Source organism: Sturnira hondurensis, unplaced genomic scaffold (genome assembly GCF_014824575.4).
Source record: "Sturnira hondurensis isolate 20B ecotype Veracruz unplaced genomic scaffold, ASM1482457v3 Scaffold0018728, whole genome shotgun sequence".
Taxonomy (NCBI): Eukaryota; Metazoa; Chordata; class Mammalia; order Chiroptera; family Phyllostomidae; genus Sturnira; species Sturnira hondurensis.
The window spans coordinates 11,800,715-11,813,370 of record NW_028091359.1 but is presented as its reverse complement, the minus strand read 5'-3'; the positions used below and the strand labels follow the sequence as shown (position 1 = coordinate 11,813,370).

The 12,656-nt window shown below is 51.3% G+C and overlaps 1 long non-coding RNA gene across 1 annotated transcript in view; it reads left to right on the top strand.

The window, feature by feature from the left end:
- LOC119003589 (uncharacterized) overlaps nt 1-12,656 on the top strand; it is a 138,748-nt gene that overhangs the window by 105,170 nt on the left and 20,922 nt on the right. The window contains exon 2 of the long non-coding RNA XR_005069990.1: nt 12,212-12,293. This is a non-coding gene — a long non-coding RNA (uncharacterized LOC119003589). The remainder of the gene's footprint in view (nt 1-12,211; nt 12,294-12,656) is intronic.

Genomic DNA, 12,656 nt, shown 5'->3' with positions numbered 1-12,656 from the left:
TCTGGGGGATGCTGCTGGCACCCAGTGGGTCCAGATCAGGGGAGCTGCTAAACCGCCTACAGACCAGCCCCAAACCTCTCTGGTGCAGAGGTGGAGAACTCTGCTGTAGATAAAGGCTTCTTGGCTCCTGGCTCCTGTTCATCCCCTTGTTTCCTCTCCCTCTTCTGCTTGGTTGCAAATGCTGTCTGTTTTCAGAGCTGCCCTACAGACACTGCTCACACCAGGGAAGGGTTGGAAGGTGTTAACTGATGAGGCTTTTAAGCCATTTAGAGGTAAAAGCTACAGCCTCTGGTTCTCTCAACAGTCTCTTGGCCACGAAGTGTTAAATCTTGCCTGTTACTCATTAAACACAGCCAGGAGCCTGATGGTTGCAGACCTGGACACCCCTCCTCCCGGCCCCGCCCCCTGTACCGTCTTCTTACACACACAGGAGAGTAGAAGGATCTCCATCCCTGTCCGAGATGGAGGGAGCTCTGGGAGGTATGGTTTCTTAAGATAAAACTCAAGGCTTTTACATTAATCCAACAGCAGGAAAAGATGAGTTGGTTATAGGGCCATGCCTTCAAGGGGTGTCTATCCTAATAGGGACAGTGAGATAGGTCCCCCAAATTCTTATAATACAGAGGCAGCTGGAAATTCACAGGAGCTCTGAGAGAGTTGTGGGTGCTCAGACGGCTAGTGGAAGGAGATGAAGGGATGCTAAGTGTGCTGGGGCCCAGGGGTGCGGGAGCCCCTATTGATGCTTCTGTGCAATGAAATTCCACCTAATTCTTTCTGAAACAGTTTACTCTTTCTCCTCCCCAATTATGAACTTGACTGTTCACCTCCACAAGGTGATAAAACTCTGCTTGCGTATGTCCTGGTGTAATGCATGGTCCCACAGCCTGCTTTGCTTGCCATCTCCCCCAGCTTCCTCCTGGGTTAATCGCATCTGTCGACAGGCTGGCGGGTGTGAAGCCCAAGTCCCGACAGGTCCCGGGTCTCACTGGGAGCCTGGAATGTGATGACTGAGGCTCATCATTGTCTTACCTCCAGCTCTGAGTTTAAGGAACTGTCTCTGAAAATTGCACTCCAAACACAGCTTAGAGAGCAATGGTGTCTCATCGTGTGAGGAGCCAGACTGGGTCCCCTGTCTGTACGGTCCTGAGAGGGGCCCATCGCATGGGACCAGGACAGCCACGTTCAACAGGCTTCTGATTTATCAGGCTCTGGTCACAGCTTGCTCTCAAATCAGCCAGGCCTGGAACGGGAGGCATCATATTATGGGCCTTTAGGAATTCCATTTAATATTTTAAAATATCTGCACATTCTTTCCTGGTCTTGGTTAAATAACTTCTTTTCTGTTAGGATTTTCTGATAAACCCAGAGAAACCCACAACCATTGCCCACACATGGCTTCCACAAGTAAAATAATCAACCTTTCAGCTCACGGCTTGCTTTTCTTCTGAAATCTCAGATCTCCACCCCCAACCCCCGCCCCAGCCTGGTTCTCATGTGTCCCCAGACATCCCAGGGAGACAGGAAGGAGGAGGAACGATGGTCCAGATTGCGCCGATGGCAATGATAACGCAGCATAAATGCAGGGTCGGGGCCCTGCTGCCCAGGCTCCCACGAGGGCCTCTCGCTTGCTTGTCTCACTCTGAGCTCGGCTCAGCCCCTCCTGGCGGCCTCATTCGAATGCAGCCTCTGCCAAGTTTTCTCACTCTCTCTCCTGGGCAATCAATTGATCACCTCCTGCCTGCCTGCCTGGGGTGCCCGTGCCTTAGTTCTTTTTACTGGTGCCCCTAAAAGTGATTAAAACCCTGGTGCCCAAGATTGTGCAGCTAGAAAGGGCCAGAGTTGTCATTCACACCCAGCGAGACCCAACATTCTTTTCCTGCTGAACCAAGTTAATCCCCTTGCAGACAACCCTGCAGCCAGGTCCTCCTCACCTGCCCAGGTGCCCCACCCCCCCACCGGGGAGGTGGGGGCTACCTTCTCTTCGTCCTCACTGTACACACTGGACATGTTACATAAATAACGTGTCACACACATAACATACAATATATAATATATAACCCATAACATTATGTGATCTATAATATATAATCTGTTACATTACATACCACAGAATATGAGCATCTGTTATTTTTGATGTCATCTTTCCTACTAGGTTTTGACTCGGGGGATCCTGGGACCTGCCTTCTCTGCTCTGCATTTCTGGCACCTGGCCTAATAACTAGCACACAGTAGGTGCTCAGTCAACGTTGAAATGCCTATGTGGTGTGCAGTGATTTTAGATGAGGTCTGTGCTTACCTGTGGCTTGTATTTTGTTGTGATAAGGTTTCTGGAAGTCTCCGTGGTGGGCTTTCCTTCTCTTCTGGGGCGTGTGGTGTCTACTGTCTGTGCTCTTAGGCCAGCTGTTCACAGTGTGGTCCTTACACCTCACCCTGGCTGGGCGTCTGTCATCATCCCAACATGGTGAGGGGGTGGGGGTGGGGAACCTGGAGAGGCAGCGTCATTCCCGTGGAGCCTTCCCAAGGCTCTGTGATGTGAGCAGGCTTATGGTGTCAACTGGAGAGCTGAGTGTCCTCAGGCCTCAGGGTGAGCAGTGGCTGTCGAACTGTGTGCCCCGGGACCCTGCTGAGCCTCGGAGGGACCTCGGTGGCTTCCCGGAAAGCAGGGCACAGCAGGACTGGGCAGCCAGGGGCCTGCATTCAGTTTTGTCAGGGAGGAGAAAGGCTTTTAAGCTAGTACACGTGGAGCACTCATTGTGCTCTGCCCACTGCTGTAAGTGCTTTCCCAATACTAATGTAGTTGACCCTCCAAACAATCTGATACGTACGTACCGGTGTTATGCAAACTGCTGACAGGTGAGGAAACTGAGGCACAGAGAAGCAGTCCAAGGCTTAGAAATGGTGGAGGTGAGATTCAAACTCATACACTCCAGCCTGACTAGTTGGGTTCTGCTGCTTTATGCAAGAAGTTTGGGAACCATTAATAGGTTAGTCCCTGCTGCCCTCTGACTCTTAAGTTTGCTGAAAGAGCCCATCCCCTACTGGATATTGGTTCAGGAAGTAGCCCTTGACTGGGAGCGGGGGGGCGGGGGGGGGCATAGGTTGGGGATGAGAAGTGGCCTGGAGTAGAGCCTGGGAGGTCCTGCAGTGCAGCCCAGGGCAGAGGCTGGGAGCTGGGTGTGGGGAGAGGGGAGATGGGAGAGGGGCTGTGCCAATGTCCTGGGGCCACTTTCCTCCTCACCAGCCCAGACACCAACCTCAGGAGGAGGGAGCTTCCCTTCCCCAGCCTCACTGTACAGCTGTTAAGTGGGGATTTGCCAATCAATAAATCAAAGCACCTGAAAAGTGAACCGGGCACCACACTGGCTCTTTCCTCCCTTTCTTGATTAAAACAAACAACATTGTGAAATGTCAACCTGTCAGTCGTTCGGAAAGTTTGCGGCATGGAAAGGCAATTACCCAAATGACTTTTTAAAAGTATGAGAATTTGCCTGGCTGAACGTTTTTTAATTAATGCCCCAAGTTAACGTGAATAACTATTCATAGCCTAGTGAGCCGGGCTCGGGGTGGGTTTAGGAAACATTTGGTGTCTCTGGCAGAGGCAGAGTGCTGACCTGGCTGGCAAGGGGGCTGCCGGCCGCCTTCGCGGACCAGAGGGACCTCAGGGTCCGCGTGCGCCTCTGAGGGGAGGGGGCTGTTTGCAGTGAGGGTGTGGCCTCGTGGAGCATCGGGGGAGTTTTCCACAGACTTACGTAGCCTAAGTGTCGCCACCGCCCAGGTGGTCTCTAGGGCGAAGGTCTCCCCAGATGTGCCCTCCTCATCTGGTGAACAGGCCTTTCAGGGAATTCTTTGAAAAAAAAAATGTTGCTTGGGGGTCACACCATTTAAATTTACCTCCCTGGTTTTCTGTGATCTCATTTTTCCTTAAAATATCAGTGGAAAAGTGTTTTTGAGTTGAGTGTTCTAGTTTCCATTTAAACATGGTGAAAGTGACACACGGGGCCAGGGCTTGGCGTGAGGGTGGGGGACCTGGCCCTGCATGCCTTCTGGGGGTCGGCCCTCCACAGGTCGGGAGTGGTCTGCCGAGGGGTGCTCCCCTTCCGTGTTGCTCACGGGCACGGCACTGCCTTCAGAAGGTGTCCCTCGAGGCTAAGATGTGGTTTTAAAGAGAAAACCTGATGGGCTTATAAACTGTAGAGTTTTTTTTTAAACACAGTGGGTTGGGCTCCAGGTTTAGGCTTGCTAGAGACGTGAGAATCCAGGGCAGAGCTCAATGTTGGACTGGTGTTACCAGGTCCAGGTGGAGGTGGATTGGGCAAGACTTGAGAGATCAGAGAGCCACCAAGAGGTCAGGTCCTTCTGGCTTAGAGATCTTGAGAGAGCTTTACCACCGTGGAGGTCTGTCACCTAGGTTTATGGAGTGCCGCCGGCCAGAGGGCCCAGCCCAGAGTAGCCTGGATGCTCTGGTTCGTGATACGCATGCCGTACCGGGCTCCAGGAATCCAAACACCTGAGGCATACTGCCCACCCTAAAAGGTGTTAAGATCTCCTCGGGAGAGGGGGGAGATCTTAGATGACCTGTCCCCTCCATCACCTTATATTTAGTGCAAATGTGGGGTGCAGGCCGTGATACTGTGGCTCAAGTGTGAGCCATCGCCGAGGGCTGGGAAGTCAAGTGACTTCTCATGGGAAGTGGGACTTGGGCTGGGCTTAAAAGGAAGCTGTTGGGGAGAGGCAGAGCCAGGGAGGTGTTGCAGGCTTGGGGAGCAAAGATTAGGTATTCTGTGTAGTTCTACAAGGCTGGGGAGAGAGGAGGAGGAATCAAAATGCAGATGGCCCCAGATTTCAGGAGGAAAATTTGGTCTGCGCGTGGAAGGCAGTGGGGAGCCATTGATAACTGTTGAGCAGAGTTTGGCGGAGCTGATTGATACTTCAGGATGATAAGCTGGGAGGGCGGTATAGGGTGGACTGGAATAGGGGAGTGGAAAGTCAGAGCCCAGGTGGGGAACTTACTGCCACCGTGGAAGGGAAGGCCACTTCAGCTTTATCCCCGGAACCAGAGGACCTTGGTGCCAATGTTGACTCAACTATTTACTAGCCACGTGACCTTAAGGAAGTTTTAAATCTTTCGGCACGTCAATTACCTTATCTTTCCTATAGGGATGCTAACGTGCGTTCATTCTCATCAAGTGAAAGAGGGCTGTACCATGTGATGCATGCTGTTCGCTCAGGGGCCTTAGTCTATGATCTTGGCCATGAGGACATCGGAGAAGTAGATTGTGAGCAGTGTTTGCAGAAGGGCTGACCGGAAGTAGAGTCATTAACGTGGTTACTGGGGGAGGATTGCCCCTCTGGGTGACCGAGAGATTGAAGTTCACACAGGGAGGTTCCGAGGGGAGCCTGGTTGAGGGGGCTAGAAGGGTCCCATTTGGATGGGAGAATTTGAGGTCACTTGGGAATCAGTGATCAGCCTGCCCTGTAGGCAGCTGACACAGTGGAGCTTAGGACAAAGGTCCGGGGCAGGGGTTCAGGTCATCTTAAAGGACAAGGGGAGAGGGGGAGAGTTCAGCTGGGTTNAGGATTGCCCCTCTGGGTGACCGAGAGAGTGAAGTTCAATTCACGGACACGGGGAGGTTCCGAGGGGAGCCTGGTTGAGGGGTCTAGAAGGGTTCCATTTGGATGGGAGAATTTGAGGTCACTTGGGAATCAGTGATCAGCCTGCCCTGTAGGCAGCTGACACAGTGGAGCTTAGGACAAAGGTCCGGGGCAGGGGTTCAGGTCATCTTAAAGGACAAGGGGAGAGGGGGAGAGTTCAGCTGGGTTGAAGTCTTTTTCTATGCTGAACCCAGGAGGGAGAAGAGGAACCAAGGAGGAGGGAGCTTCTGAGACCTGGCTCGGGAGTGAAAGCCTAGGAGGATCCTGGTTCTCAGGCTCCAATCTAGTGTCTTTTCCACGCTCACGTGGAACAGCAGGCCTTTCTTTTTGGTGTGGCCTCTGTTGGCTACGTGGTGGTCTGGCCGCTTTTTCCAGCCTGGTGTTGTGTAACAGACTCTGGGGAGTGCTCAGGACCATAGGTCCTGACCCGAAACACGAATGTCATCAGAGCCGTCTGTCTGTTAATGGCACAGGTATTTGGAAAATGCCACAGAGCAGGTCTGTTCAACCCTGTGGCCTGCAGCCTGTCAGCTGGGCTAGGATTCTTGGTTAAGTTCATGGTTCAGGCCGATATTGACTGAATCCTTCTGTGGGAGCTTCTACTCTCTGGTCAGTGGGAACCATGGCCTGTGAGTTTGTCTCTCTCCTGGTCTCACTCTGGGTCCTGCAGAGGTCTCAGGGGCACCCTTGCTGGATCTCACCTCGAACCCCAACTTGGGGGCAAGCTTACAGCTCTAGCTAACCCTGATTTCCAAGCTGTGTCTGATCTCACCATCTTGCCACTTTTAACTGCTTTTCTTTAAAATAATGCATTTGTAGTTTTATTTCTAGTTCAAGATGATGAATGTCTATTTTATTTTTTGTAATAATAGCAATAGCTAACATGTATTGATTACTCACCATGGGCCTGAAATATGCTGCACAGCTGAACACATGGTTGAATTTGGTACCGAGAACCCGCCCGTGAAATAGAGACAGGCACAGTCCTATATTATATCCTCAAACAGAATTGCCAGTGGTGGCGGCTAGCATTTGTGTCAGGCTCGTGAGGGGCAAGGAATAGTGACTCTTGTTATCTCCATTTTCAATTGAGTAAATGGATACTCAGGAAAGGGGTCCAAGGTGACATCCCATGAGCGACATGAGTTGACATAAGTTTTGATCTCTTACCACTCGGCGGAGCCTTTTTACTGGCTGCTTGACATTCTCTTCTCCGTCTTCCGGGCCCATCACTCACTCGGATAGAATGGATAGGTCAGGATGAACTCCTGGTCACCGTATTCACTGTTTGGGAAGAGGGGCACTTTCTTCGCTGCCTCCCTTCTTTTTCTCAGACTCCTCAATGCAGTTGGCACAGACGGGGTGTTCGTCTTCTTCCAAAAAGTGCACACTTGTCTCAGCTGTTTTGGAATCGGGGTCTGAGATTTGGCTGTAAGTCTTAACAGAAAATTGCAGCCCAGCTGACAGTGAGTTTGCACGTTGCGTCCTGCCTGCCCACCACCCTGAACCGGGCCACCTTGCGTCCCGATGGACCAGGCACAAGAAAACCACATCTCCATGGTTTTAAGTCAGAGGCGGTTAAGTTAGAACTGGTTTCTTTTCCCTTAAGATCAGCATCCTGGAGTAGACGCACATACACACGCCTACACACACACACACACTCCCCGTATGGAGATTTTCGAGGTTCAGTTGCCTACATAAATTAAGCCCTCATTTAAAGGGGGGTTCATGCCTCTTTGATGAAAGGGCAGACATGCTGGAGGCCCCCCGCACAAGCCTAGAACAGCACAGCACACTTTGTTTGCACCAGGTCAGAGAGAGGCACATCTAAATGATTTCCTGGGTTGACCATGCTGGCCTTAAACGTGGACCAAGCTGCCTTGGCCTCTGCACACCTCCCAGCCTCATTTCTCAGACTGGCCTTTGTTTGTAGGAGTCTACTAAGGTGTTGATGCCAAATCCCTCTCTACAGGCCAGGGCTTTGTCCCCCAGGCCCAGGGCACGTGATCCTTTGCAGGGCTGACTTAGCGGTCTGTGTAGGGAACCGTCTTTCCCAGGGGAAACTCCGGGGAAGGTGCAAAAGGGAAGAGAGGAAAAGGCTTGCTGTCTTGTTAGTGTTTGCTCTCGTTCGCCGCAGGATGGTCTTCGCTTGGTGTCAACCTGTCCTGGCCTTGTGGCAACCACTCTGGGGTGATACAGCTATTTAATGAGCGGAGGAGATGGGCACTGATTCCTGTAAATTGCCCTCTTCTCTCTCAAGACTTCTTGGAGAGGGGAAGAGAGAGAGAGAGAGAGAGAGGCAGAGAGGTGTTTAAGGAAATATGTGTAAGTGAGTGTTTTCCAAGTAAACCTTTCAGAGTTGGGCCAGAATAATTAGGAAAGAAATGGTCATCTGGGCACATCAGGGTTTTGTTTGTTTGTTTGTTTGTTTGATGGTTTATTCTGTATTGAGTGGATGCCAATTGCTGAAGCCCTTAGTTTGGATTTGGGACGGCCCAAGTTTTCTTTTGTGAAAATGTATTTACTGAACTGTCTATGTTTCCATCATTTCTTCCTGTTGGTGCTTTATTTAATTCTGTCTGGAGTTGGGTACTTTGCGGGGAAGAACACTGGGTGCCTTGCTCGTCCAAATGGCAAACTGGGATGGAGTGCAGCGAGGCGAGGGAGAGACAAGCAGCAGAGGAGACCCTTCCCTGCCCCCCCCCCCTCGCCCGTCCCCCAGCAAGAAAATAAAAAGGATAAATAAACCCTAATCCTGACCTGGGGGCAAATCCCAATAAAAATCCAGGGTAATTCTTCCTGCTGATCCAACCCTCGAATTCATTGTGCGAATTAGACAGTTCTGTGGCTCTAATTTGCCAGATGAGATTGTATAATTATCTTTTATAGGCCTGGGTGTGATGTGTGCTCCATGTTTATGCTGCAGGGGGCTGAGGGTGTGTGTTTGGACTCAGAGGTCCCGCTCGGCCCCACCTGGCTGCGGCTTCCGTGAGGCGGGGGCGGGGGCTGTTGGAGCATCTGCCTGGGTGGAACTCGGGGGCTGAAACTGAGCCAGAGTCCAGGGCAGAAGCACAGGGCCGTCGGGGGTGGGTCTTCAGGCGGGGGGTGGGGATCAGCGGGGGCATTCAACAAGGAGTCTGAATGAAAACTGGCAAGGTCGGAGATTGGAAGGAGGGAGGCAAGTTCAAGAATGAATTATCATGCTCGTGATCTTGGGCACTTTGTCTTCATGAGCCCCTTCCTCCATAAAAAAAGATATTAAAATTATATTTTATGACTGCAGTGGTGTAACGATGAGAATCATCCAGGCCGCAGTCCTTGCCACATGGGCATTTATATTACAGTCCTTTCATTCTTTCTGATTATAAAAGAAATTAGAACATTCTCACAGCCCCTTAAAAGCGCCATGGGTCCTGGTCACCGCAGAGTGGGTATGTCGGCTGTAGGTAGGTTCCTAGAAGTGGGACCCGGGGGTTTGGCGTCCTGACATCTACGGGGCCTGTTTTGTAGACATCAGTCCCCTTATAAAGTGTTGAAATCCCATGTCCTGTCCCACATCTCCTTCCGCACCCTGGCCTTCTTCTGCAGCGTGCGGCCTCGTGTTATGGGCATGGTGGGGTTTGGAGGAGGGGGCGGAGCACGTTGGTGTCTTCCAAGATGGAAGACCAGTTCCATCTTGGCTGGGTTGAGAATCACTAGGTGGTGTTTGGCTCAAGGCATCCCTGGAGATGTCTGGAAGGAACTGGTCAGGTGGGAGGTATGGGAAGGGAGGGACGTTTGGGGACAGGCTGTGGGTAGCTGGTTGTTGTCTCTGGCCTCCCCTGAGCTGTCCACGCGGAGGACGGGCACAGCGTCAGGAGGAGTGTGTGCAGCCACACAGGCTTCACATAGCGGGTGTTGAAACCAGAGTGTGAGGGGCCAGAGGCAGGACCTAGCGATCTGGGAGGCCCAGCATATTCCTCCAGACCTGGATGGCCACGCCAATAGGAATAGCAAAGAGGGAAGAGCAGAAACTTCCGCTTATTTCTACTCGTCTTAGAGCAGAAAGTAACCATTCTGTTTGATGCGGGTGTTCTAGAGATTGGTTGCCTAGAACCGAGGACAGAAGTGAGTGGAGAGGGCAGCTGTGTCTTGGGATGTGAGTGGTGGCTCCCTTATCCACCTGACGTTCCAGAAGTCAGCTGGGCAGGTGTCCCGGGCCTACAAGAGGAGTACTGGTTTGCAGCCCAGAGAGGAAAGACCTGGTCGGAGAGGTCTGAGGTTCCAGAGAGGGGGCATAAGCCGGTGTTTGAGGGCATCCCTTCCAAGCCCTTGCTACTCAGAGTGTTCCTGGACCACCGGCATTGGGTCTACCCAGGAACTTGATAGAAATGCAGAATCCCAGGCCGCCACCCCAGACCACTGAATTTGGATTTTAACAAGGTCTCCAGATGATCCTCCATCTTTGCTGCATGTTAGGCTCACTTGGTTTAAATTTAAACTTCATTTTAAAATAATTTAAAAAATTAAACGTAATGCCCAGACTTCGCATAGTGTCAATGAGCACCGCTGGGGCTGGGGCCCAGGCTTCAGCGTGACTTTCCAGCTGCCCAGTGGAGGGGAACACTGATTTCAGTGAGTAGCCAAGTCCAATCCCTCCTTCGCCCCCTTGTCTTCCCCCAGCCGTCAGATTTACAGAAGACCCCTTCCCGTCTCCCACTAAGCCCATCCCCAGTATCTGCTACTGATCAGTGGATTGAGATGTCATGGGGCCGGGTAAATTTAGATTTACTTGTGTGAAGTTTCCTCTCTCCTCTGGAAGGAGGAGGCTGCAACCACAACGAGTTTACTGAATGCTTTGCCACCCGGTAAACCGAACATGAGCTGGGATTTGGCGTGGCTTTGTAGTATAGAGCAGCAATGGGAACGGGGCTCCATTCTGGTGTCAGAGTTGGACTTGGAGGGTGTCTTGTGGTTTTGCCTGCTTCTTTTTGAGTTTTCTGGCATTTGCAACTCAGCTAGTTAGGTCCCTGGTGTTGCACAGTTCTCACTGGAGCTCAAATTGTCTTTGGGGTCTTTGCTGGGGTCAAGAGCCCCGAATGTCACTCGAGGCTGGTCCTGGGGTGAGTTCATGCATGTGGCAGAGGAAGCCGGGCCCAGCAAACCTGTGTGCCGAGGTTTGGTGGAAAGGGGGCTGGAGCACAAGGGGATGCCTAGCCGGTGGCCGGAGCTGGTTGCCGGGGTGGCTGCAGAATACCAGCCCGGCCCCTGTCTTAGTAACTCCAGAAACCACAGGAGGGCCCCGAGCCCCGAGGGGAGGTGTGTGCGCGCACTGGGAAGGAACAAAACGCCACCCAGACAATCCTTCCTCTTGTGAGTGAAGGTTACAAGGTTTCTGTTTCAAATCTGATGGTATTGTTTTTCCCCTTTTTCTTTCTTTTCTCTGTTTTCATTTGCCAAACTAAGGGTCTGGAGTGATTTCNCCAGCAAACCTGTGTGCCGAGGTTTGGTGGAAAGGGGGCTGGAGCACAAGGGGATGCCCAGCCGGTGGCCGGAGCTGGTTGCCGGGGTGGCTGCAGAATACCAGCCCGGCCCCTGTCTTAGTAACTCCAGAAACCAAAGGAGGGCCCCGAGCCCCGAGGGGAGGTGTGTGTGCGCACTGGGAAGGAACAAAACGCCACCCAGACAATCCTTCCTCTTGTGAGTGAAGGTTACAAGGTTTCTGTTTCAAATCTGATGGTATTGTTTTTCCCCTTTTTCTTTCTTTTCTCTGTTTTCATTTGCCAAACTAAGGGTCTGGAGTGATTTCTTTGAGCCTAATGATGGGGAGACAGAGAATGGTGCCATTATCTCCAAACACCTTTTGAAATACTACTCTTCCTGGTGTCTGAATTAGGTTGAACAGAGGTCGGATTTAAAGATTAAATATTTTAGCAGGAACAGCAACTATGCTGATAACTGGGCACGTCTCCTCAGGAATTATGTGGGTAGTATGGAGGAAACTGATACAAGGGAATGAAATGAGTCAAGGCATAGCCGATTTATCAAGTGTATAACGGGGTGGGGCACAGAGCTGGGTGTTCCTCATGTGCTGTCTATCCCATTTAATGACTTTAGACATGTAAGGTCAGAACACAGAAAAACCTCAGAAATGGTACAACAGCAGCCTTTGAGTAAAAGACTCAGGAAAAGCAGAACAGCTCGGAACCATGGCAATGGATTATTGTGTAGTAAAGTTCCATTGTGAATTTAAGTTTTGTTATAACTTGAAAAAAATCGCTACCTAGTGTAATATCCATTTACATCTGGGTTTATTCAGGGGCTAGTTTATTACGAGGCTAGCCCTATATTTCTGGAAAGTAGTCTGCAGTTTGCCATGTCCACGACTGACATGGGAAATGGAGTTCTCCCTTTATTCTGAATTAATGTGGTTTTAGTCTGTATTGAAGAATAAACAGCTGTTAAACGCCTGCGTCCTTGGGAGGCTGGCTGACGTTCAGAGACCACTCTTTCTGTTTTAAGTTGGAAGATAAGTTTCATGATTCTGTTTCCTGAGGTCACTCTTTCCTTCTTTTTTCAGGTGAAATCAGGTTTGTGTCCAACCTGGGCAGGTGCTTTGAACCAAGAAAGGACAAGAGAGAAGGTGAGCCTGAGCACGCAAGGTAATCAGGGCACAGCTGCTTGTGTGCAGCTGTGTCGCCCCGACATCCGTCACACACCTGCACGCAGCCCGGAGCAGGGGCCGGCCGGCAGCAGCCATCAGGGGAGGTTTGGCGACACAGCTTCATAAGCAGTATTTTCATCATGATCGAGTCAAGCCAGGCTATGTCCTTGCAGCTTTTACTTAGATGAACTCATGGTCACCTGTCATAGCCCTAGCAGGGCAGTCATCTTATACCCAGTCTACAGATGAGGAAACCAAGGTACAGTCATTCACCCAAGGTTGCACAGTTATTTAGTGAGGGAGCCAGGATTCAAAGCCTGGGGTTTGAGGCGCTGGGTTCTCTCTCCATTGCGTGACGGTG